Below are 25722 nucleotides of genomic sequence, written 5' to 3'. Positions count from 1 at the left end.
ACATTCTTGACCTTTTCCTGACCTCTAATCCTTCTGCTTATGCTGTCACCCTTTCTTCTCCGTTGGGCTCCTCCGATCACAATCTCATATCTTTATCTTGTCCTATCACTCCAATCCCTCCTCAGGATCCCCCTAAGCGAAGGTGCCTCTGGCGTTTTGCCTCTGCTAGTTGGGGGGACCTGAGGAGGTATTTTGCTGATTTTCCTTGGAATGACTACTGCTTACGTGTCAGAGACCCGTCTTTGTGTGCTGAGCGCATAACAGAGGTGATAGTGTCTGGCATGGAGGCGTACATTCCTCACTCTTTTTCTCGTCCTAAACCTTCTAAACCTTGGTTTAACACAGCTTGTTCTCGTGCTATACATGATAGAGAGGTGGCCCACAAAAGGTACTTAAGCCTTCCATCACCAGAATCTCATGCACTTTATATTTCTGCCCGGAACCATGCCAAGTCTGTTCTCCAACTAGCCAAAAACTCCTTCATTAACAGAAAATGTCAAAACCTTTCAAAATCTAACTCCCCTCGTGATTTCTGGCATCTAGCCAAAAATATCTCCAATAACTTTGCTTCTTCTTCTTTCCCTCCTCTACTTCAACCAGATGGCACCACTGCTATCACATCTATTTCTAAAGCTGAACTCTTTCCTCAAACCTTTGCTAAAAACTCTTCCTTGGACGATTCTGGGCTTGTTCCTCCCTCTCCTCTACCCTCGGACTACTTCATGCCACGTATTAAAATTCTTCGTAATGATGTTTTCCATGCCCTCGCTGGTCTAGACCCTCGGAAGGCTTATGGACCTGATGGGGTACCTCCTATTGTTCTCCGATACTGTGCCTCCGTGCTTGCACCTTGCCTAGTCAAACTCTTTCAGCTCTGTCTGTCAGCATCTACCTTTCCTTCTTGCTGGAAGTTTGCCTACATTCAACCTGTTCCTAAAAAGGGTGACCGCTCTAATCCCTCAAACTACCGTCCTATTGCTTTAATTTCCTGCTTATCTAAAGTTTTTGAATCTATCCTCAACAGGAAGATTCTTAAACATCTATCACTTCACAACCTTCTATCTGATCGCCAGTATGGGTTCCGTCAAGGCCGCTCTACTGGTGATCTTCTGGCTTTCCTTACTGAGTCTTGGTCATCCTCTTTTAGAGACTTTGGTGAAACTTTTGCTGTTGCCTTGGACATATCAAAAGCCTTTGATAGAGTCTGGCACAAAGCTTTGATTTCCAAACTACCCTCCTACGGTTTCTATCCTTCTCTCTGTAACTTCATCTCAAGTTTCCTTTCTGACCGTTCTATTGCTGCTGTGGTAGACGGTCACTGTTCTTCTCCTAAATCTATTAACAGTGGTGTTCCTCAGGGTTCTGTCCTGTCACCCACTCTCTTCTTATTATTCATTAATGATCTTCTAAACCAAACTTCTTTTCCTATCCACTCCTATGCTGATGATACCACCCTGCACTTTTCCACGTCTTTTCATAGACGTCCAACCCTTCAGGAGGTAAACATATCACGCAGGGAAGCCACAGAACGCCTGATTTCTGATCTTTCTAAAATTTCTGATTGGGGCAGAGCAAACTTGGTATTGTTCAATGCCTCAAAAACTCAATTCCTCCATCTATCAACTCGACACAATCTTCCAGACAACTATCCCCTCTTCTTCAATGACACTCAACTGTCCCCCTCTTCTACACTGAACATCCTCGGTCTGTCCTTTACTTATAATCTGAACTGGAAACTTCACATCTCATTTCTAGCTAAAACAGCTTCTATGAAGTTAGGTGTTCTGAGACGTCTCCGCCAGTTTTTCTCACCCCCGCAGCTGCTAACTCTGTACAAGGGCCTTATCCGTCCATGTATGGAGTATGCTTCACATGTCTGGGGGGGTTCCACTCATACTGCTCTTCTAGACAGGGTGGAATCAAAAGCTTTTCGTCTCATCAACTCCTCTCCTCTAACTGACTGTCTTCAGCCTCTCTCTCACCGCCGCAATGTTGCATATCTAGCTGTCTTCTACCGCTATTTTCATGCCAACTGCTCTTCTGATCTTGGTAACTGCATGCCTCCCCTCCTTCAGCGGCCTCGCTGCACAAGACTTTCTTCTTTCTTTCACCCCTATTCTGTCCACCTCTCTAACGCAAGAGTTAACCAGTATTCTCAATCATTCATCCCTTTCTCTGGTAAACTGTGGAACTCCCTGCCTTCTTCTGTATTTCCACCTTCCTATGACTTGAATTCCTTCAAGAGGGGGGTTTCAAGACACTTATCCACCAATTTTTGACCACTGCTTTGACCCTTTTATCGGACTGGCATTTCAGTGGGCATTTTTTTTATTAGATTTTTGTTGCCCTTGGCCAGAAAAAAAAAAAAAGAAATATATATATATATATATATATATATATATATATATATATATATATATATATATATATATATATATATATATATATATATATATAAACTAGTTTTTAGTCTACCCCCAAAGTCATGCCCAGGTAAGTGTCATAGAGTTTTGAGTTATACAATTAGTATTTAAAATTACTACTATATTGGAGAATATATATATATATATATATATATATATATATATATAGAGAGAGAGAGAGAGAGAGAGAGAGAGAGAGAGAGAGAGAGAGAGAGAGAGAGAGAGAGAGAGAAAGAGAGAGAGAGAGAGAGAGAGAGAGAGAGATGTATTTGTCCCAATGAACAATCTGATGTCGAGGCTGCCCTCCCCAAAAGAGACACAACTAATCACTAACAAGTGACTAGTGCTGTGATTGTGGGTGATCAGTATTTGCATTAATTAAAGTGGTTCTTTATTCATGGTACATAAATAGAACTGAGGTTGTTATACAAAACATTACATCTCCATTAACTTTGCTCCAATAACTCCAAACATCTCCAATAAATTTGCTTCTTCTTCTTTCCCTCCTCTATTTCAACTAGATGGCACCACTGCTATCACATCTATTTCTAAAGCTGAACTCTTTGCTCAAACCTTTGCTAAAAACTCCACCTTGGACGATTCTGGGCTTGTTCCTCCCTCTCCTCCACCCTCTGACTACTTCATGCCACCTACGAGTATTAAAATTTTTCGCAATGATGATTTTATGCCCTCGCTGGTCTAAATTCTCGGAAGGCTTATGGACCTGATGGGGTCCCTCCTATTGTTCTCCGAAACTGTGCCTCCGTGCTTGCACCATGCCTAGTCAAACTCTTTCAGCTCTGTCTGTCAACATCTACCTTTCCTTCTTGCTGGAAGTTTGCCTACATTCAACCTGTTCCTAAAAAGGGTGACCGTTCTAATCCCTCAAACTACCGTCCTATTGCTTTAGTTTCCTGCCTATCTAAAGTTTTTGAATCTATCCTCAACAGGAAGATTCTTAAACATCTATCACTTCACAATCTTCTATCTGATCGCCAGTATGGGTTCCGTCAAGACCGCTCTACTGGTGATCTTCTGGCTTTCCTTACTGAGTCTTGGTCATCCTCTTTTAGAGATTTTGGTGAAACTTTTGCTGTTGCCTTGGACATATCAAAAGCTTTTGATAGAGTCTGGCACAAAGCTTTGATTTCCAAACTACACTCCTACGGTTTCTATCCTTCTCTCTGTAACTTCATCTCAAGTTTCCTTTCTGACCGTTCTATTGCTGCTGTGGTAGACGGTCACTGTTCTTCTCCTAAATCTATTAACAGTGGTGTTCCTCAGGGTTCTATCCTGTCACCCACTCCCTTCTTATTATTCATTAATGATCTTCTAAACCAAACTTCTTGTCCTATCCACTCCTACGCTGATGATACCACCCTGCACTTTTCCACGTCTTTTCATAGACGTCCAACCCTTCAGGAGGTAAACATATCACGCAGGGAAGCCACAGAACGCCTGACTTCTGATCTTTCTAAAATTTCTGATTGGGGCAGAGCAAACTTGGTATTGTTCAATGCCTCAAAAACTCAATTCCTCCATCTATCAACTCGACACAACCTTCCAGACAACTATCCCCTCTTCTTCAATGACACTCAACTGTCCCCCTTTTCTACACTGAACATACTCGGTCTGTCCTTTACTTATAATCTGAACTGGAAACTTCACATTTCATCTCTAGCTAAAACAGCATCTATGAAGTTAGGTGTTCTGAGACGTCTCCGCCAGTTTTTCTCACCCCCCCAGCTGCTAACTCTGTACAAGGTCCTTATCCGTCCATGTATGGAGTATGCTTCACATGTCTGGGGGGTTCCACTCATACTGCTCTTCTAGACAGGGTGGAATCAAAAGGTTTTCGTCTCATCAACTCCTCTCCTCTAACTGACTGTCTTCAGCCTCTCTCTCACCGCCGCGATGTTGCATATCTAGCTGTCTTCTACCGCTATTTTCATGCTAACTGCTCTTCTGATCTTGCTAACTGCATGCCTCCCCTCCTTCCGCGGCCTCGCTGCACAAGACTTTCTTCTTTCTCTCACCCCTATTCTGTCCACCTCTCTAACGCAAGAGTTAACCAGTATTCTCTATCATTCATCCCTTTCTCTGGCAAACTCTGGAACTCCCTGCCTGTTTATGTATTTCCACCTTCCTATGACTTGAATTCTTTCAAGAGGGAGGTTTCAAGACACTTATTCATGAATTTTTGACCACTGCTTTGACCCTTTTATGGGACTGGCATTTCAGTGGGCATTTTTTTACTAGATTTTTGTTGCCCTTGGCCAGTGTCCTTCCTACATAAAAAAAAAAAAAACATGTAAGTGTCATAGGACATTATCTCATTTGGCAAAATGATAAAAAAAGATAAAGACATAAACATATAAACTTCAGTTACATGTTCATGTAGTATGGACAAAAGGAACAAGGAAGGAATACTGCAGCAAGGAGCTCTCTTTCCATTGAGACGACCATTTCTCCATCCGTAGAACATATTAGTTACCGCTCCGGTGATGCTCCAACTGTTGCTTGCTGCTGCTGACGCCTTTGGAATCTGTGAAAAACTAAAAAAAAAAAACAGGAAAAAAAATTTTAACGTTCTAGTAATAATTGCCTGTGGTGGCTCCAAGCAAACAATGTCACTAGATTTAGGGAACCACGTGTGTGTGTTGGGACGTGGGGTCACTAACATTTCGTATTGCTCCGGTTCACTTGCTTGTATGGTTGCCCATATTCTTTGCGCTTTATGATAAGTCGATATATTCAAAGGAGTTATATTATATTTTTGATGTAGCTCCATTGTATTCAGTTCTTCTGATTCTTTATAGTGTATGAATCTTACTGCTTTATTTAGGACAGTTTGTAATTTTCTTTTTTGGGTATTAGAAGCCATACAGATTGGGATGGATGGATACTCCAGGACTGGAACTAGTAACGTTTTCACTAATATTGATTTCATTTTAGTTAAATTTCGGAACCGTCTTAGTTGTGTTAAAATTCCGTTTCCTTTCTTAATCGTCTTAGTTATATGACAGACAAATCCAGTTAATGAGATGTTTAATCCCAGTAGTTTACCATTATTTGTTGTTTCAATTTGTGCTATTGACCATGATTTTCTTTGTTTTATATTGTGCCATAGGGATAATTTTGAGCTTTTCTTCACTTGTTTTAATTTTCCACATTCTTTCAAATTTATTTATTCTTTCGATTTCACGTTCTACTTTTGCTTTCATCATAAGTTTAGATTTGCTGGGTGATGAAATTACTTGGGTAATATCGTCTGCGTACATAATATCTGTGCAACCAGACTCAGGAGGTGTAAGGTAATTTGTATAAAGTGTTTAAAGTGTTGATGATAATACACTTCCCTGTGAGACACCACTTAATAATCTTATAGAGCTACTATATTCATAACCAAAATTTATTTTTGCTTTCCTGTTATCCAGAAAATTACATAGAATTTTCTCTAAGATGTCCGGGAGTCCCAATCTTAATATTTTATTCTTCAGGCCATTGTGCCAAACCTTGTCAAAAGCTTTCGCAACGTCTCTTAAAACCAGATATACCTGTTTTTTTTTATCTGCGAATGCATTGGCTACGGACTCATACGTTGTTATTATAGCAGTCGATGCTCCTTTATAAGGTGCTGCCTCTCTTTTAGGGTGTTATTCTCAGATAAAAGGGTATTTAGACGTGCTAAAATAGCCCTTTCAAAAATCTTACCCGGGGCTTCCAGAAAAGAAATAGGTCTATAATTGATAGGATTCTTCAAATTTTTGTCTTTTTTAGGTACAGATTCAATGATTGCTTCTTTAAAAATAGTAGGGAAGTATCCGATGGATAGATAGGCATTAAAAATGTTTTTTTAGTTGCTCTAATGTTTTAAATGTGCATTTTTCTAAAATCTGTATATTTACTTTTGTGGACCCAGGGGCTTTCTTTTTTGCTCTTCGTATATATGATTTGATTTTATCTAAAGTAATTGCTCTGGTGTGGTAGTTATCAGTATTTGTTCTGTTAAGATTAACTGTTTGAAAAGTGTTCACTCTGTCATGATTTATATTAATAAAACTATCAAAATGGTCTGAATGCCGTGCATCAAAGTATCTATCTTCCTCTTCCGATATTCTGAATACATCTTTTCAAGTATTTTCCATTAAGTTGCACTTTTCTTGATCTGTGAAATATTTGTTACCGTCTTTCATGTAGTTAATGTTATACGTTTGCTTTCCTTTTAGTACTTTAATTTTACTCCAGAAATGTTTACTGGTTTTACTGTTTTTTTGATATCTGAGTTATTTTCTCCTCCCAATTTTTATCATAAGACTCTTTACACCGTTCTCTTAATTAATTTCTTATTCTTATGTACTTACTAAACGATCGTTACGTCCATCCAAAAAAATCTGCAAATTCTTTTAAAACTTTGAAATGGGTCTCCAAAATTCTTATCTCAGGGGTAATTTTTAATTGATAAGTAAATTGATGTGTTGACTTGGGTATAACTGCATTCATTGCATTTTATAACCACATTTATCCATCTTTATGTTGCATCTTTTAGTTGTATTGGGTTAAGGTCATCTAAATTTTCAAGATTTAACTGTGAATCAAGCTTATACTGAAACAAGTCCCAATTAGCATCTTGTAATTTAAGAGCTTTAGGTTTCTCGGTAATAAATGGTCTTGTGGAAAGGTTAAATATAATAGGCAAATCATCAGAGTTTGTTGTTCCTCCCGGTTCACTGAAACAATTTAGATAGTGATGTTTGTTAGAAAAAATCTTGTCTGGATTTGTAGAAGAATTTTGCAAAAAAAAAAAAAAAGGGTGGGAAAAAAACGGCCCAAGATGTATAAATTTTCCTTGGTTAATGAGGTTAACTAAACTTTTACCTACTGTGTTATTTTCTTTATTGCCAAAAACAGTATGCCTACCATTGAAATCTCCAAGGATATAGGTTGGAACATTATTATCTAAAAGCCTATACATGTCTGGATAAGGCAAATATGGACGTCTAGGAGGTAAATATGTGGTGGCAATTATAATTGGACCCAAACTTGTTTCTACTTCTATAACAAGAAAATCAGTTTCAAAATCATCGTATAATTTGTGCTTAATATTACATTTCACCGCAATTGCAGAACTGTCAGAAATGCTCTCACTATAGATAACTTTATATGTTCTATATCCAGGGATTTTTAGTTCTTCATTTGATTTTAATCCATGGCTGTTCAGTAGAACAATGTCAGGATCACTTGATAAATAAAAAGGAATTAATGAATATTTGTTTGTATTCCAATTCAGAACATTATGTTGCAGAATTTTTAGGTGGTAATTACTTATTGAGATTTTTCTCAATAAGTCGATCCCTTGTTTCTAATTATGTACGTTCCTGAACTAACCCAGAAACTATTTTCCGGAACTCATTTTCGTCTACAGCAAACCATCAATTTGTTAGAATTATTTCCCCTTTACTTATTTTCCTCAGGACCTGATCTTCTGTATATCATTTATTTATATATGTGTATTTAAAAATCTTATTTTTGAATTCCTTTGACTAAGTCTTCTGTGGAAAAATGTGTTGCCCAGCCATTGCTTGTAGGCGTAAAGAACTCCAACCCTAGATCACCTGTATCCATCTTTTTCCTAGTCACAGAATCATCTAAAGCATCTCCAATACTGCTTTGACTACGTAAAGTGAGCCTTTGTTTTTTAGGTTCTGGTTCCTGAGCCTTTGTGTCTCCACCAACTGTACCTTCTTCCATTCTATCCTCATCCGGTATTATTATGTTTGATAAGTTGTTAGCTCTCAATACTCTGTTAAGTTCATGTGCATAACAGCCAGGCTTGTCTTGATTTTTACACCGTGCGTGAGCAACACAGATGTTTATTTTAAGAAGTTCTTCCCTTGTAATTTGAGGCAATGTGTAGCTGGGGAGGTTTGTTGGCATGTTAGTGTGAACAATGTTTGCATGTCATTTTTTGTTTATCAGATTCCTGAACCTTTTCTCTCTAATTATTTCCTTTCTTTTAATACATTTCTTTTTTAATACATTTCATTTTGTTTGTGTAAATGTATTTTTTTTTGGTGGGAGAGTTAGGGAATTTATACACTGTTTCTAAATCTTCACCAATCCAAGAATTTTTTTTTTTTTCTAATTCTTCTTTAATCTGATCGGGACTCGCATTCATAGATAAGGTCATCCACTCTTGGGATAATGACAGTCTTTTTAGCTTTAAGTTCTGGTGGCATAACTGGTGTAAATTCATTTTGCGCCAGCTCTTGTTTTGTTTCATTGCTAAAGATGCTATCAGCATGTTGTTCATTTATAGTCAGTACAGCAAACCCATCAAATGTATTGAAGATCCTACGGATCTCAATATCCCTCCAACAAACGATCTCAATGAGCTGAAGTTTTTTTTATCTTTATTGTTAGGATTCCTACACTTTATTTTTATTCTCGCCATGGTGTTACATAGTACCTACAGCTGTCTGGAAGAAACCTGATTCCAGCCAGCTGTCCCAAATGGGTCTTATGCCTAACTATCAGCGGCCCTATGCCCCAACTCTGGTCTTCCTATAGCCAACCCTATTAAGGGTTCCCTTCATGGAACTGCCCTAAACAGCAACCCTTCAGGGTTCAGCTTCGTACCAACCGGAGCCAACTAAATGGGGGAAAAACAGAGTCCACAGAGTGTCCTGAAGTTCTCAACAGCAAAGACAAAGTCTAATAGACTGTCCCATAACGTCAAAAACAGAGTCCACAAAGTGGGCACTAGGAACAGAGTCCCCAAGACTGGCAACCTCAGTACGAGACTAAGTCTCAAAAGCCTCAGAACAGGGACAGAGTCTACAAAGCAGGAGAGGCGGCTGAGGTATTGCTGCTACTCTGATGACAGGCCTTTTTTTTTTTTTTTTTTTTTAGAGGGGTGAAAGAGGAAAAGCTAGCTAAAGAGAAAGTGGTGGGAAGATAAATGTGAAAGAAAGTAGGAAATGACAGTTCGTGGGCTTGACCACGCTGCTCTTCTTATCATTTATTTTAAACGATTGTGTTTTAGCCTTTTTATTTGCATCAGGTTGGATCCTCAATAGAGTTGCTGCCACAAATGCTCTGGCAGAACCACAACTTTCCCTGCTTGGCGGACTCTTTGGGACTTGCTTATACATTTCTATTTGAGAGAGAGAGAGAGAGAGAGAGAGAGAGAGAGAGAGAGAGAGAAGCACTTGTTTGTGTTTTGTTTCTTTTAATAAGTTCCCCAAGAGAAACACAGCTAGTCCCTACTCAGTAAAAGACTGCTCAGAGCTGTGGCCGCATTGCTACTATTTTGGATTCACAGCTTCTGATATCTCATTATTATGTTATAAGTTAGGTATTTTAAGTACCTATTACATAAGCAACTTGCTTTGGTAAGTGGAAGTCATGTCATATATTAGTAGTTATGAGTGTTACTATATTAAGTTAGGATAAGATAAGGTTGTTAAAATGGGTAAATTTTTAGTTAGATAAGGTAGGATGGCTGCTGACAAGAAGATTCCCGCTGGTTCCATTTGTTCACGCTAGCTCCAATGTATCTGTGAAAAAAAAATAGAAAAAAATTAAAATAAGTAATAATAACCTCCACTGAAGGGGTGGCTATAACGTAACTTGTTTTCGGAAACCAGTAGTGTTCCTTGTTTTGCTCTTCTATTAAGTTGCTATATTGCTCTGGCTCTGAGCGTCTCACTGTTTCCCAAATTTTTCTTGCCTTATTGTGGATGGATATATTTAGAGGAGTTATATTATATTTTTCATGTAATTCTTCAGTCCTAGTTTATTCATTTTAATTTATGTATCTTAAAGCTTTGTTTAATATTCTTTGTAAAGACTTTTTGTTTGTTGTTGAGGTTGCACATAGAAGTATTGGTGGATATTCTAAAACAGGAATTAATGTTATCTTCACCAATAAAGCTTTTAATTTTGGTGTTAACCCTGTAAATCTTCTTAGTTTATCTAAAATGGCATTTTCTTTATTTTTTTTTTTATTTTTACAATGCCCACGTATACCAGTCGATTGTAATTTTAAACCTAAAAACTTTCCTTCTTTGCAAGTATTTATTTTTTTGTTGTTTATAGTTAGTGGTTCGGTTTTACATTGCGCCATAGGAACTATTTAAAATTTCTCCTCACTTGTTCTTATTTTCCACATTTTTTTCATATCTGTTAATTCTTTCAATTTCACGCTCAACTTTTAATTTCATCATGTTTTTTTTTTATTTACTTTGCGAAGTTATTACCTGGGTAATATCATCCGCAAACATTGTTAGACATCCATGACCAGGTTCCGGTAAATCGTTGGTAAAAAGGGTATACAGGGTGGGCGAAAGTACACTACCTTGAGGTACTCCACTTAACAGATTTATAATATTACTGGTATAATTTCCTATATATATATATATATATATATATATATATATATATATATATATATATATATATATATATATATATATATATATATATATATATATATATATATATATATATATATATATATATATATATATATATATATATATATATATATATATGCAGTTCTGTTATTTAAAAAGTTACAGAGTGTTTTTTTCAAGTATTGCTGGAAGTCTGAGCTGTAGTAGTTTATATTTAAGGCCATTGTGCCATACTTTGTCAACAGCCTTGGTTACATCACGCAGTACCACATATACTTGTTTTTTATTTGCTAATGCATTAGCTATTGTCTCGTAAGTGGTGGTAATAGCTGTGTGAGTACCTTTAGATGGCCTGAATCCGTGCTGTCGTTCTTTTATTATATTATGTTCTGAGAGGAATGTATTTAGTCTTGCTAAAATCAGTCTTTCATATAACTTTCCAGGTACTTCTAGCAATGAAACTGGTCTGTAATTCAGAGGGTTTAACGGTGACTTCATTTCTTTAGGTATAAATTTTATTATTGTATTTTTAAAGCATTTTGGGAAGTAACATGCATTAAATGTGTTTTTTGAGGTGTTCTATTGTTTTGTCTGTACATTTTTCTAAAATAACTTTGTTTATTTTGGATGTTCCAGCAGCTTTATTTTTAAATTTCTTTATACAACCTCTAATTTCCTCTGTTGTTATTTCCCGTGTATGGTAGTTTTCAGTATTTAATATGTTCATGTCAACAATATCAAAATATTTAAGTCTGTTTCATTCGACATTTATGATTGCATTTATGTGGTCTGTATGTGGTAAATCGAAGTTTACCTCATTCTCTTCTGTTATTATTTTTTTTTTTTGTTTTCTTCCCAATTTTTATCTCGAACTTCTTTACACTTTATCCTCAATTAATTTCTTATTCTTATAAATTATCTGTAGTTATCATAATTCCATCCATTTCTTAAAGCTACTTGCTTGTACACATTAAATTGTCTTTCGAATTGTCTTATTTCCTCAGTATATTTCAAATGTCTTATCCGTTTAAAATTACTTTTAGGAATTGCTTTGTTCATTGCTTTATTAATTGTTTTTATCCATTTATTAATCTCCTCTTCCAATGAAGCTACATTTTTCTGGTTAAAATTGGTTATTGTTATTTCTTCATCAACTGTTTTTTGAAAAGGGTTCCAATCGGCTTTTCTAGTGTTGTATATGGGTGGTTTTTTGGACTAAAATTGTTTCTGTTGAAAGCTGTAAAATTACTGGTAAATGATCTGATGTGGTAATCTCTCCAGGTTCTATTAGTTTAAAAAATTATGTTTATTAAAAAAAAAAAATCTATCAGGGTTGGTTGCTGGTGTGTGCTAAAAAAATAGGGAAACTGGGGCTCAAATGTAGCATTCTACCTTGACTTATTAGACTGCTTAGACTTTTTCCAACTATGTTGTCAGTTTTATTCCCGAACGATTTATGAGTACCATTGAAGTCTCCAAGTATATAAGCTGGTATATTGTTGTTTAGTATTTTGTACATATCGGTAAATGGTAAATACGGTCTTCTCGAAGGTAGGTAAGTTGTTGCTACTATTATAGGTCCCAGTGCAGTTTGCAGCTCAACAGCTAAGAAGTCTGTATCATAATCATCGAATAGTTTGTGTTGTAAATTATGTTCTATTGCTATAGCTGATCCATCTGCCATTTCCTATGCATTATTTACTTTATATGTTTTGTATCCAGGAATTTTTAATAAATCTGAATCTTTAAGGCCATGACTGTTGATTAGGATTATGTCTGGAGAACTTCTTACATAATAATTTGTTAATGAGGTTTGGTTCTCCAATTAAGGACATTATGCTGTATTATTTTTATAGAATGCATCAGAGTGAATGTTTCCTATTCTTAGAATCTCTCGGCAAGGGAGAGCGTTCTTGTAGGAGACCAGATTTTATTTTTCTAAAGTTGTCCCTTCCTACAGTGTTCCAGCATTTATTGAAGTTTATCTCTTCTTTTATTATCCTTTCCATGATTTCTTCCTCATTAGATTTAGGATCAGTGTAAGTCCATTTATAAATATTATTCCTAATTCCATGAATTAAGTCTCTCGATGTAAATTTACCTTCTGGCCAGCCTTGGTCTTTGGAAGTATAAAACTGAAGGCCAATATGTTTTGATTCCAATGGGTATATGCTTTGTTCCATTGACTGTATTTCTTCATCTATGTTTACATCCTCATTTTTATCACTCCTCATGTCACTCACTTTATTATTTTGGTCTAATATCTTTCCTTTTACTTGTGATGTGTTTGGTTTTGTAGGTACTTTATTTGTTTTTGTAATGCTTTGAGCCTGTTTAGATGTTGCATCATTTGGTATAATTATATTGGGTAAATTTTTTGCCTTTAATTAAGTTGCATTAAGTTCTTCTGCATAGCTTCCTGAATTTTCTATGTTTTTATTTTGGGCATGGCCAATACATATCTGAATTTTTTACATTTCTTCTTTCGTTATTTCTGGCAATTTAGTTTGGACTGGAATGGGTGTTATATTACTAGCAGCTCTAGTTACTCCAGCGTAGGTCGAGGCCTGCTTTTCTCTCTCATCTTTTCTCTTTTCTCTCAGTATGATTTTCCTCTTTATGCACTTCATAGCTAAAGAACTATGGTTTTCCCCACAATTTATACATTTTTTTTTTAGTATGTTCTTGGCACTGGAACCAGAGGTGCCCTTCGCTGCTACATTCTGACCAAATTTTATATTCCTTGTCTTTAGGGCAATCTTTAGTATAATGCTCCTCAAGATGGTAACACTTCATGCAACATTTGATGGGGATATAAGTTTCCTGTCTTATCTCATTTGGAGGAATACTGATGTTAAAAGCCAGAAGTCCAGTCTGAGTATATTTGTTTGCCAGGCTAGCTTGACTGAAAGTGATTTTTAATGTGGATGAATTTGGGAACTTATAGACAAATTCGATTCCGTCTTGTATCCAGCGATTTTGAGCTAAAAGCTCTTCCTTGATCTCTTCTTCTCCCCATTCATAAACCAACTGGTCAACTCTAGAGGCAATTACGCTTTTCTTTACCCTTTGCTCTGGAGGCAGAATGGGAAAATAAATCCTTTTTTTGTCCAGAGCAACTTTGACATCATTAGAAAAGATCCTTTCAATGTCACTGTCATTATAAGTTAAGACTACAAAGCCTTCATTACCAGTAAACACTCTTGTACTCGTAATGTGAATTTGATTTCTGCACAGTATGCTCACAAGTGCAAGTTTTTTGTCTTTATTAGGGAATCTCCTACTCTTTATTTTAACTCGATTCACTCTGACATACTACCTACAGCACTTCTGCCTGCCTAAGTACAGAGTGCTGCCCTGTGAAGGTCTTACTCCTAACTATCAGAGTCCCTATGGCCCTGTGCACGGACTTTCTATAACCACCCGTCTAACGGGCCCCTTCATGAAGAACAGCTAGTCTGTAAACCTTCAGGGTTCGGCTTCGTAGCGTTCTCGTGCACGTCTAATTGGGCAAAAAGCTGTGAAGTCCAAATCACTACTGTAGAGAGAGAGACAGGAACAGAATCCCTATTGGTCTTGTGTTGCAGAAACTAAGTCCACAAGTGGACAAAACTGGCTTAACCAGTAAGAAATTCTTCTCTATGTCAGAGACTAAGTCCCCAAGCCTGCTGTCTCACCGAGACTAAGTCCACAAAGTGGACGTGGAAGCAACGAGGCCGAGAGAGGAGGTCCGTACCATATAACAGCTGAACTGGAAGACGACAATGCGATTAAGTAGAAGACTCAGCTACCACCTAACATCAGGTGCGCTCAAGACCCACGTGACCCAAGTGCACAAAACCTCACTCACTAGAAAATACCTTGAAGAACAAACGGAGATCATCACCACATGCAAGGATAACAGACGCCTCCCCATCTTAGAAGCCCAACATATCAAGAGCTTAGAGCCAAAGCTTAACATACAGAACCAAGACCTACAAGCGCTCCCGAGTATGAAGCGAAGCCTGAACCCAGCCGCTCCCAGCTAATCAGAAGCCGAGCTGCCCGAGCCCAGACCCGAGGCAGCTGTATAAAACGAGCCCGCGGCACTGGCCTGTCATTCTTTACACAACCTCCGAGAAGACAACAACCTCCTCTGCCACTGAAAAAGGGTCAAGGACCCGAAATTGCGAACTGGCGAAGATGATATCCTAAGGGAAAATCATCAATATTCTTACAAAAGAGAGTAAGACACTCCTTCGTGAAAAAGAAAACATCATGAAGAAAATCATAAATGTTGAGTTAAGCATCACTTTCAACGAAATATGTAAAAGAGAAAACCTCCTGCCCATTTATACATTAAATATATATATATATATATATATATATATATATATATATATATATATATATATATATATATATATATATATATATATATATATATATATATATATATATATATATATATATATATATATACTCGTATATATATATATATATATATATATATATATATATATATATATATATATATATATATATATATATATGTTACAGTCAATACCTGAATCCAGACAATTTGTAAAGTGTAAAGTTATTTTTTCAGGCAATTTGTGAACTGCCTAACCTAACCTAACCTAACCTAACCTAACCTAACCTAACCTAACCTAACCTAACCTAACCTAACCTAACCTAACCAGGCAGTTCACAAATTGCCTGAAAAAATAAGTCACTTTACAAATTGTCTGGATTCAGGTATTGACTGTAACATATATATATATATATATATATATATATATATATATATATATATATATATATATATATATATATATATATATATATATATATATATATATATATATATATATATATATATATATATATATATATATATATATAAAAGGGGGACTGAAGAAGACAAGTCACAAGTTAAAGAAAAAGTGGATGGGAAAAGAAGGGGTGAAACAACGTAAGAGAAACATAGATTGTGGGATTACCACGGTGCTGTTTTTTTTTTTTTTTTCTCATGCAATAAACAACAGTAAAATAAAGAGGAATGTACGAAGTCAGTATAAGTTGGTGAGTATATAAAGTAGGTGAGTGTTGTCGTAAACAAGAACTAGTATAATATCTTGTAAATATTCATTGTTGTTTTTAATAAATTTCATACAAACACAGTTCATGATTTTTAACTTACTAATGAATTGATTAAAGGTATAATTTCTTTATTCAATTATTTTATTTCAATTAATGTAAATTAATGTAAAATAATGTTTTTTTTTATCATTTTCCCTTTCAGGTGATATTGTACTTATATTCTGTTATAAAAGGTAAGTAAATAAATAAGGTACGTGTGAGAGGTGAGTATGATGATTAATCATCATTATTGTTATGGAGCACTGCAATTGATTAAAGGTATAATTTCTTTATTCAATTATTTTATTTCAATCAACGTAAATTAATGTAAATAATGTTTTTTCTATCATTTTGTTAAGAGGTTTTGGTAAATTTATTATTTTACTAGTTTTAGGGAACCATCAGTGGTCATTTTCATATGCTGTAGTTAGTGTGTTACAGAGATCAGGGTCAATTAAATGGATATTGTTCCATATATTAATCGCCTTGTTATGAATTGAGATATTTAGTGGTGTAATATTACAGTGTTCGTGTAATTCATCGATAAGTAGGAAGTCATCCTCATGTTGATGAATGAATTTAAGAATTTTGTTAAGGATTCTTTGGAGGCTCAACCTTTGGAAGTTAGAAGCACAACAAAGGGGAATGGGTGGGTATTCAAGCATGGGGATTAACTGTGTTTTGATTAGCGTTGTTTTTAATTTTGATGTTAGGCGAATGAATCTACGTAATTCAGACAATACTGCCTGTCCTTTATTCTTAACATTAATGATATGTCCTACAAATCCAGAACATTGCATTTTTAAACCTACAACTTTTCCTTCTGTGCTAGTTCTGACTTGTTTGTTATTTATTGTTAGTGTACTCGTATGAAGCCTTTATTGCGAGATGGGAATTATTTTAAATTTGTCCTCACTTGTCTTTATTTTCCAAAGGTCCTCATATCTGTTAATCCTATCTATCTCTCAGCCTTGATTCTCATCATGTTTTTTTTTATTTTTTATTTGCTAGGAGTTGTGATTATTTGCATCATATCATCTTCATACATTATGTCAATGCAGCCAGGGCCTGCAAGAAGCATGTCATTGGTAAAGATGCTGTAGAGAGTTGGCGATAATATACTGCCCTGTGGGACACCACTTTGAAGGTAAATGTTGTTACTGCACTCGTTACCAATTATTTTTTTTGCCTCTCTATCTTCTAAAAAGTTGCATAAAGTTTTTTCCAAGATGTTAGGTAGCTTTAGCTTCATAATCTTATATTTTAGGCCATTGTGCCAGACTTTGTCAAAAGCTTTTGCTACATCCCGGATGACTAGATATACTTGATCTTTATTAGCTAAGGCATTTGCAATGCTTTCATAAATAATCGTTATAGCTGCAGTGGTCCCTCTATGTGATCGAAAGCCGTGTTGCCTGTTAGTGATTACACTGTTGTCGACAAGAAATACATTAAGTATGTTTAAAATAATCCTCTCATATATTTTCCTAGGCAGTTCAAGTAAAAATATCGGTCTATAATTCATAGGATCAATAGGGGACTTATTAGGCTTATAGCTTGTTTAAAACTGGATGGAAAATACCCTGCAGAGTAATATGCATTATAAGTATTAGTTAGTTGCTGTAAAGTTTTATTAGTGCATTTTTTTTAATATTATCTTATTTATTTTAGATTCACCTGGTGCCTTATTTCTCAATTTCTGAATGTACTTTTTAACATATTCCACAGTAATTTTTCTTGTATAAAAATTTTCATTTATTAATCTATTTAAAATCGCAAAGTTGTAAGGCTTTATTCTTATATCATTTATATTTATGTAAGAGTTAATATGTTCAGAGTGGACCCTATCAAATGAATTTTCCTCTTCATCTGTTATTGTAAAAACATCCCTCCACATCTTTTCCATTAAATAACTTTTTCTTTATTGGAGTAGTACTTATTGCCTTCTATGTCTTTCATGTAATTACATTGGATTACATTCTTCCCCTTAAGAAGTTTTATTTTACTCCAGAAGGTTTTGGAGTCTTTACTTTGATTTATGAGAGAATTTATTTGTTTTTCCCAGTTTAAATTATGATTATCTATACATTTTTTCCCTTAAGGTTCTTCTTGATATTAGGTAGGTGTTGTAATTATTTAGAGTCCACCCATTAATATTTCCATTATTTTTTAGGCTATTATAATTAATCTCTATTTCTTTAATTTCAGGTGTGATGGCGAGTTGGTAAGATCGTCTTTTTAGGTACAGCTTTATTCATACCTTCCTTTATAGTAAATGTCCATTTAGATAATTCTTCTATTTGCTCTGGTGTGCAATAATTTGGTTCCTTAACAATAATGTTGTTATCTAGTATTTGTTGAAAGTGAGTCCAGTCAGCTTTATGTAGTTTGTATGTTGGTGCTTGAGGAACTAGAAATGGTGCTGTTGAAATTCTAAATATTATCGGAATATGGTCAGACGCTGTAATGCTGCCAGGTTCACACTGAGTATTGAAATAGTTGTGTTTATTAACCAAGACTTTATCTGGGTTAGTTGCAGATCCATGTCTTATAAATGTTGGGAAATGTGGCCTCAAGTGTATAAGTATTCCTAGATTGATCATTTGCATGAGACTGCTTCCAACTGTATTGTCGCTATTGTTGCCAAAAGATCTGTGATTTCCATTGAGGTCCCCAAGTATAGAAGTTGGTATATTATTGTTAACCAGTCTATAGAAATCAGGAAAGTGTAGGTATGGACGTCTTGGTGGAAGGTATGTAGTAGCGATTATTAATGGTCTACTTGGATAGCTAATACATCAGTAATAAAACCATCAAATAATTTGTGAAATATGCCATGTTTGATAGCGATGGCGGAGCCATCACTCAAACTGTTTGAGCGGTTTACTTTGTAGACTCTATATCCGGGTATCTTAAAAGGGAGTCTTCCGATTTTAGTCCATGGCTGTTTAATAGAATAATATATGTATTTTCTTGGTTGTAATATAATATTAGCGAGGTTTTGTCAGTGTTCCAGTTTAACACGTTATGTTGTATAATCTTAATTGTGATATTCATTTTGAGTCCCTCCTTTTTTTTTTTTTATGTAGGAAGGACACTGCCCAAGGGCAACACAAATCTAATAAAAAAAAATGCCCACTGAAATGCCAGTCCCATAAAAGGGTCAAAGCAGTGGTCAAAAATTGATGGATAAGTGTCTTGAAACCTCCCTCTTGAAGGAATTCAAGTCATAGGAAGGTGGAAATACAGAAACAGGCAGGGACTTCCAGAGTTTACCAGAGAAAGGGATGAATGATTGAGAATACTGGTTAACTCTTGCGTTAGAGAGGTGGACGGAATAGTGGTGAGAGAAAGAAGAAAGTCTTGTGCAGCGAGGCCGCGGAAGGAGGGGAGGCATGCAGTTAGCAAGATCAGAAGAGCATTTAGCATGAAAATAGCGGTAGAAGACAGCTAGATATGCAACATTGCGGCGGTGAGAGAGAGGCTGAAGACAGTCAGTTAGAGGAGAGGAGTTGATGAGACGAAAAGCTTTTGATTCCACCCTGTCTAGAAGAGCAGTATGAGTGGAACACCCCCAGACATGTGAAGCATACTCCATACATGGACGGATAAGGCCCTTGTACAGAGTTAGCAGCTGGGGGGGAGGGGGGAGAAAAACTGGCGGAGACGTCTCAGAACACCTAACTTCATAGAAGCTGTTTTAGCTAGAGATGAGATGTGAAGTTTCCAGTTCAGATTATAAGTAAAGGTCAGACCGAGGATATTCAGTGTAGAAGAGGGGGACAGTTCAGTGTCATTGAAGAAGAGGGAATAGTTGTCTGGAAGGTTGTGACGAGTTGATAGATGGAGGAATTGAGTTTTTGAGGCATTGAACAATACCAAGTTTGCTCTGCCCCAATCAGAAATTTTAGAAAGATCAGAAGTTAGGTGTTCTGTGGCTTCCCTGCGTGATATGTTTACCTCCTGAAGGGTTGGACGTCTATGAAAAGACGTGGAAAAGTGCAGGGTGGTATCATCAGCGTAGGAGTGGATAGGACAAGAAGTTTGGTTTAGAAGATCATTAATGAATAATAAGAAGAGAGAGGGTGACAGGACAGAACCCTGAGGAACACCACTGTTAATAGATTTAGAAGAACAATGACCGTCTACCACAGCAGCAATAGAACGGTCAGAAAGGAAACTTGAGATGAAGTTACAGAGAGAAGGATAGAAACCGTAGGAGTGTAGTTTGGAAATCAAAGCTTTGTGCCAGACTCTATCAAAAGCTTTTGATATGTCCAAGGCAACAGCAAAAGTTTCACCAAAATCTCTAAAAGAGGATGACCAAGACTCAGTAAGGAAAGCCAGAAGATCACCAGTAGAGCGGCTTTGACAGAACCCATACTGGCGATCAGATAGAAGGTTGTGAAGTGTTTAAGAGTCTTCCTGTTGAGGATAGATTCAAAAACTTTAGATAGGCAGGAAATTAAAGCAATAGGACGGTAGTTTGAGGGATTAGAACGGTCACCCTTTTTAGGAACAGGTTGAATGTAGGCAAACTTCCAGCAAGAAGGAAAGGTAGATGTTGACAGACAGAGCTGAAAGAGTTTGACTAGGCAAGGTGCAAGCACGGAGGCACAGTTTCGGAGAACAATAGGAGGGACCCCATCAGGTCCATAAGCCTTCCGAGGGTCTAGGCCAGCGAGGGCATGGAAAACATCATTGCGAAGACTTTTAATAGGTGGCATAAAGTAGTCAGAGGGTGGAGGAGAGGGAGGAACAAGCCCAGAATCGTGGATCTCTCTGCGACTCGAAGGGGGAACGTTTTGATCTTATTGTTCTAAATGAATCTCTTTCAGTGATGTTTCAGCATCCGTCAAGTTTTATTCTTCCCATCTTGATGAGATGCAGTATTTGGATCTCTGTAAAGTTGACGTTTTTATAAGTCCATTTATATTTATAGTTCTCAATGCACCTGCAGTGATGGTCCCAAAAGCGAAGTCGTCAAGTATATATATATATATATATATATATATATATATATATATATATATATATATATATATATATATATATATATATATATATATATATATATATATATATACACCTTTTTATTTTTATTTTATTTATTTTCTTTTTTTGCTTGTAGAAAGATTTGAGAATATAGAACTTGCACAGAAGTGAAGTATTATTTTAAAAACTGTGGGCAGACCACGTTGCTATTTTATTCTAAAATTAATAAAAAAAAAATGGTTATATATATATTGCTTGTAGAAAGGAGAGAATATTGGAGAGTTTCGACACAAGTAAGAAAGAAAACCGAAGGAACGTAGTAGATTAAAGACATATATATATATATATATATATATATATATATATATATATATATATATATATATATATATATATATATATATATATATTTTTTTAAGGGGTTGAAGAGAGTAGTAGATTAAAGATATATATATATATATATATATATATATATATATATATATATATATATATATATATATATATATATATATATATATATATATATATATATATATATATATTTTTTTTTTTTTTTTTTTTTTTTTTTTTTCTCTAAAGGGGGTGAAGAGAGGAAGATAGCTAGCTAAAAGAAAGTGAGTGGGAAGAAAAGGGGTGAAAGAAAGTTGGAGAAAGATAGGATGTGGGATTGACCACGTTACTGTTTTTATTTATAGATTTTTTTTTTTTATCTATATTTACATTATGATTTTATATATGTCTGGTTGACACTCCAGATACAACAAAAACAAATCTTATTTTTGGTTTACAGTAAAAGTAACAAAGTGACAAAAGCAAACAAAGTGATACAGGAGCCACAAATGCACTACCAGAAACACAACTTTCCCTATGACACAAACTTCTGAGGGAAGTGACTCTGTCCTAGTGCGCGCGCGCGCGCGCGCGCGAGAGAGAGAGAGAGAGAGAGAGAGAGAGAGAGAGAGAGAGAGAGAGAGAGAGAGTGTGCTTTTTTTTTTTTTTTTCCCAGTGTGCAATTTCGTAGGACAGCAACCTCTAGAAGGAACACAACTTTCCCTAACAAATAGACTGAGTAGTGCTGCAGCCCCTAATGTCACTCTAATTACATTTATATTGTACTGATTATTAATTTTTTACATTTATGATGATGTTGAACTTCGTCGTCCTCGCTGGTCCGGGCCGTCCTCGTCGTTCGTCCACTGCATAGACAATCTGTGGATACTAGAGAAAAACATTAATTTTGTCAAGGTGATTTTGCCTAAAGTGTTTCCCTGCTAAGTGTGTACCTATCTTAGGAAACACGTGTGTGTTATTGTGTTTGTTACGATTCTTCGAATTATTTTCTTGCTCCATTTTATAGTTTCTTTTCCATTATAATTTTCATTTTGCGTTTGTTATAGAATTCTTTTAAAGTTATAAGCGCTTCAGGTGGTTCCATTGTAATGATCTTACTACATTTAGGAAACCAGGAGTGTGTATGGTTATGTGGAGTTATTAAAGTATTGTACTGTTCATTCTCACTTATTTTTATAGTTTCCCAAGTATTTAGTACCCTCTGGTAGTTGATTATATTTAGAGGAGTAATGCCATATTTAATATGTAATTCAGCAGTATTTAGTTGCTCTTGTTCATTGCAATGAATGAATCTTAATGCTTTATTAAGTATTATTTGCATTTTCCTTTTTTGAGACTTGGAGGCCATGCATAGCGGTATTGATGGATATGTAATTACTGGAATTAATAAGGTTTTTACCAACATTGTCTTTGTTTTAAGAGTTAAACTGCTAAATCTTCTTAATTGAAAAAAAGAACTCCTTTACCCTTATTTATTGTATTTATGATATGATTGACATATCCATGTGTCGTTATATTTAAACCAAGAAGTTTCCCCTTTTTACTTCTCAATTTCTCTTCCATTTACTTTGATGTTATTTGTTTTAAGTTGTGCAATAGGTATTATTTTGAATTTTTCTTCACTAGTCTTTATTTTCCAAGTCCTTTCAAATTTACTTATTCTCTCGATCTCACGTTCCACTTTCGCTTTCATCATAATCTTAGACTTACTTGGAGAAGTAATTATCTGTATTACATCATCCGCATACATAGTGTCAAGGCAACCAGCAGTTGGTGGGGAAAGATCGTTGGTAAACAGAGTATATAAAGTGGGAGACAATACGCTCCCTTGTGGAACACCACTTAAAAGATTTATTTCTTCACTGAATTTGTTGCTTATGTTTATTTTTGCTGTTCGATGTTCTAGAAAATTACATAATTTTTTTTTTCAAGTATTTCTGGTAATCTCAGTCTTAGGATCTTATATTTAAGGCCATTATGCCATACTTTATCAAAAGCTTTGGCCACATCACGTAGTACCATGTAGACCTGTTTCTTTTCTGCCAAAGCGTTCGCAATTGTTTCATATGTGGTAGTAATAGTGGTATGAGTTCCTTTATAAGTCCGGAAACCGTGCTGTCTTTCTTTTAAAGTATTGTTTTCTACTAAAAAGTTATTTAATCTTGACTGAATTACTCACTCAAAAATTTTTCCAGGTACCTCAAGTAATGATATTGGACGATAGTTTATGGGATTTGTGGGAGTTTTGTCTTTTTATGGAATAAATTTAACAATTGCTTCTTTAAAACATTTAGGAAAATAACCGATTGATAGGCATGCGTTAGATATATTTCGTAATTGTTCCAGAGTCTTTACTGTACACTTTTCGAATATATATATATATATATATATATATATATATATATATATATATATATATATATATATATATATATATATATATATATATATATATAGGGTAGGATAGGATAGGAAAGTGGGAGGAAATATTAGGGTAAATAGTAAAAGAGAAAGTGGGTGGGAAGAGAAGTGTGAAAGAAAGTAAGAGATAAAAAGAGTGTGGGCTTGACCACACAGCTATTTTTAATATATATATATATATATATATATATATATATATATATATATATATATATATATATATATATATATATATATATATATATATATATATATATATATATCTTCTTTCTTTCTTTTGAGGGGATAGAAAGTTTGGGTGAAACTAGGGGGGGGGTAGAGTTGAGAGTTGGAGGGAATAATAGGTTGGATGAAAGTGAAGTACAGATAAAGAATGAAAGGTGGCGGGCGATACGCCTTGCTGTTCTATATATATATATATATATATATATATATATATATATATATATATATATATATATATATATATATATATATATATATATATATATATATATATATATATATATATATATATATATTTTTTTTTTTTTTTTTTTTTTTTTTGGGGGGGGGGGATAGACAGGGTGGTGAAATTAGGGGGGGGGAAAGACTAAGAGTTGGAGGGAATAGACTTGGTGAAATTGAAATAAAGTGAGAGAATAACAGGTGGCAGGCTGTACGCCTTGCTGGTATATATATATATATATATATATATATATATATATATATATATATATATATATATATATATATATATATATATATATATATATATATATATATATATATATATATATATATATATATATATATATATATCAGTTTCAGTTTATTAAAGAAAGTTACATGAAAAAATGGGGAACAAGATATACAATAGTAATATATATATATATATATATATATATATATATATATATATATATATATATATATATATATATATAGATGCAGATGCAGATGGGGGGGGATAGACAGGGTGGTGAAATTAGGGGGGAGGAAAGACTAAGAGTTGGAGGGAATAGACTTGGTGAAATTGAAATAAAGTGAGAGAATAACAGGTGGCGGGCTGTATATATATATATATATATATTACTGCACATTTGCATGTAAGCAAGTTAGTGCAAGAAAGGCATTCAACACATAAAAATATGCAAAAATATGAATTATTTATGTATGTACATATGTCAGACATAGATACAACGAAAAATTCTTGTTCTTATGTTCTTATGATGATATAACATATTATAATGAGTTTATACAAAAACAAACATTATCTCGTAGATAAAAAAAAAATACAGATAAATAATTTATAAACAATGAGAAAAATTTACTTGGCTTCATTTTGGCCTGAAAATGAAGTGAGAGAAAACGTCAGATATGAGAGAAAACGTTGGGTATGTACATGGGTCACTACACATCTTTCCTCTTCGTCTGGTGCCGGTGGTGATGGTGCTTCTTCTTCCTTTGCTGCTGTTGCTGGTGTTTCGTCTTCCTCTGCGGCAATTAGTGGTGGGGGTTTCCTTCTTCTTTTGGTGATGGTAGTGCTTCTTCTTCCTCTGGTGGTGGTGGTACTTTTTCCTCTGGTGAGAGAGGTTGGTCGTCCTTCTTCTGCTGGTGGTGGTCCTTTTTCTTTCTCTGTTGGTGGTGGTAGTGTTGCTTCTTCTTCCTCTGCTGTTAATGGGGGTGGTGTTCCTTCTTCTTCTACTGATGGTGGTGGCGGTGGTGGTGGTGCTTCTTCTTCTTCTTCTTTTGCTTCCTTTCCTTTGATAGTGGTGATGTTTCTTCTTCCTCTGCTGTTACTGCTGCTGGTGGAGGAGCTTCCTTCTTCCTATGCTGGTGATATTGATCGTCCTTCTTCCTCTCCTGGTGGTGGTGGTGGTGGTGGTGGTGGTGCTTCTTCTTCCTCTAGTGGTGGAGTGGTGCTTCGTCTTCCTCGGTTGCTGATGGTGGTGATGGTCCTGCTTCTTCTTTTGTTGCTGATGGTAGTGCTGCTACTTCTTCCTCTGCTA

This window comes from Scylla paramamosain, chromosome 31 (assembly GCF_035594125.1).
Source record: "Scylla paramamosain isolate STU-SP2022 chromosome 31, ASM3559412v1, whole genome shotgun sequence".
NCBI classification, from domain to species: domain Eukaryota; kingdom Metazoa; phylum Arthropoda; class Malacostraca; order Decapoda; family Portunidae; genus Scylla; species Scylla paramamosain.
This window is presented reverse-complemented; position numbering follows the sequence as displayed.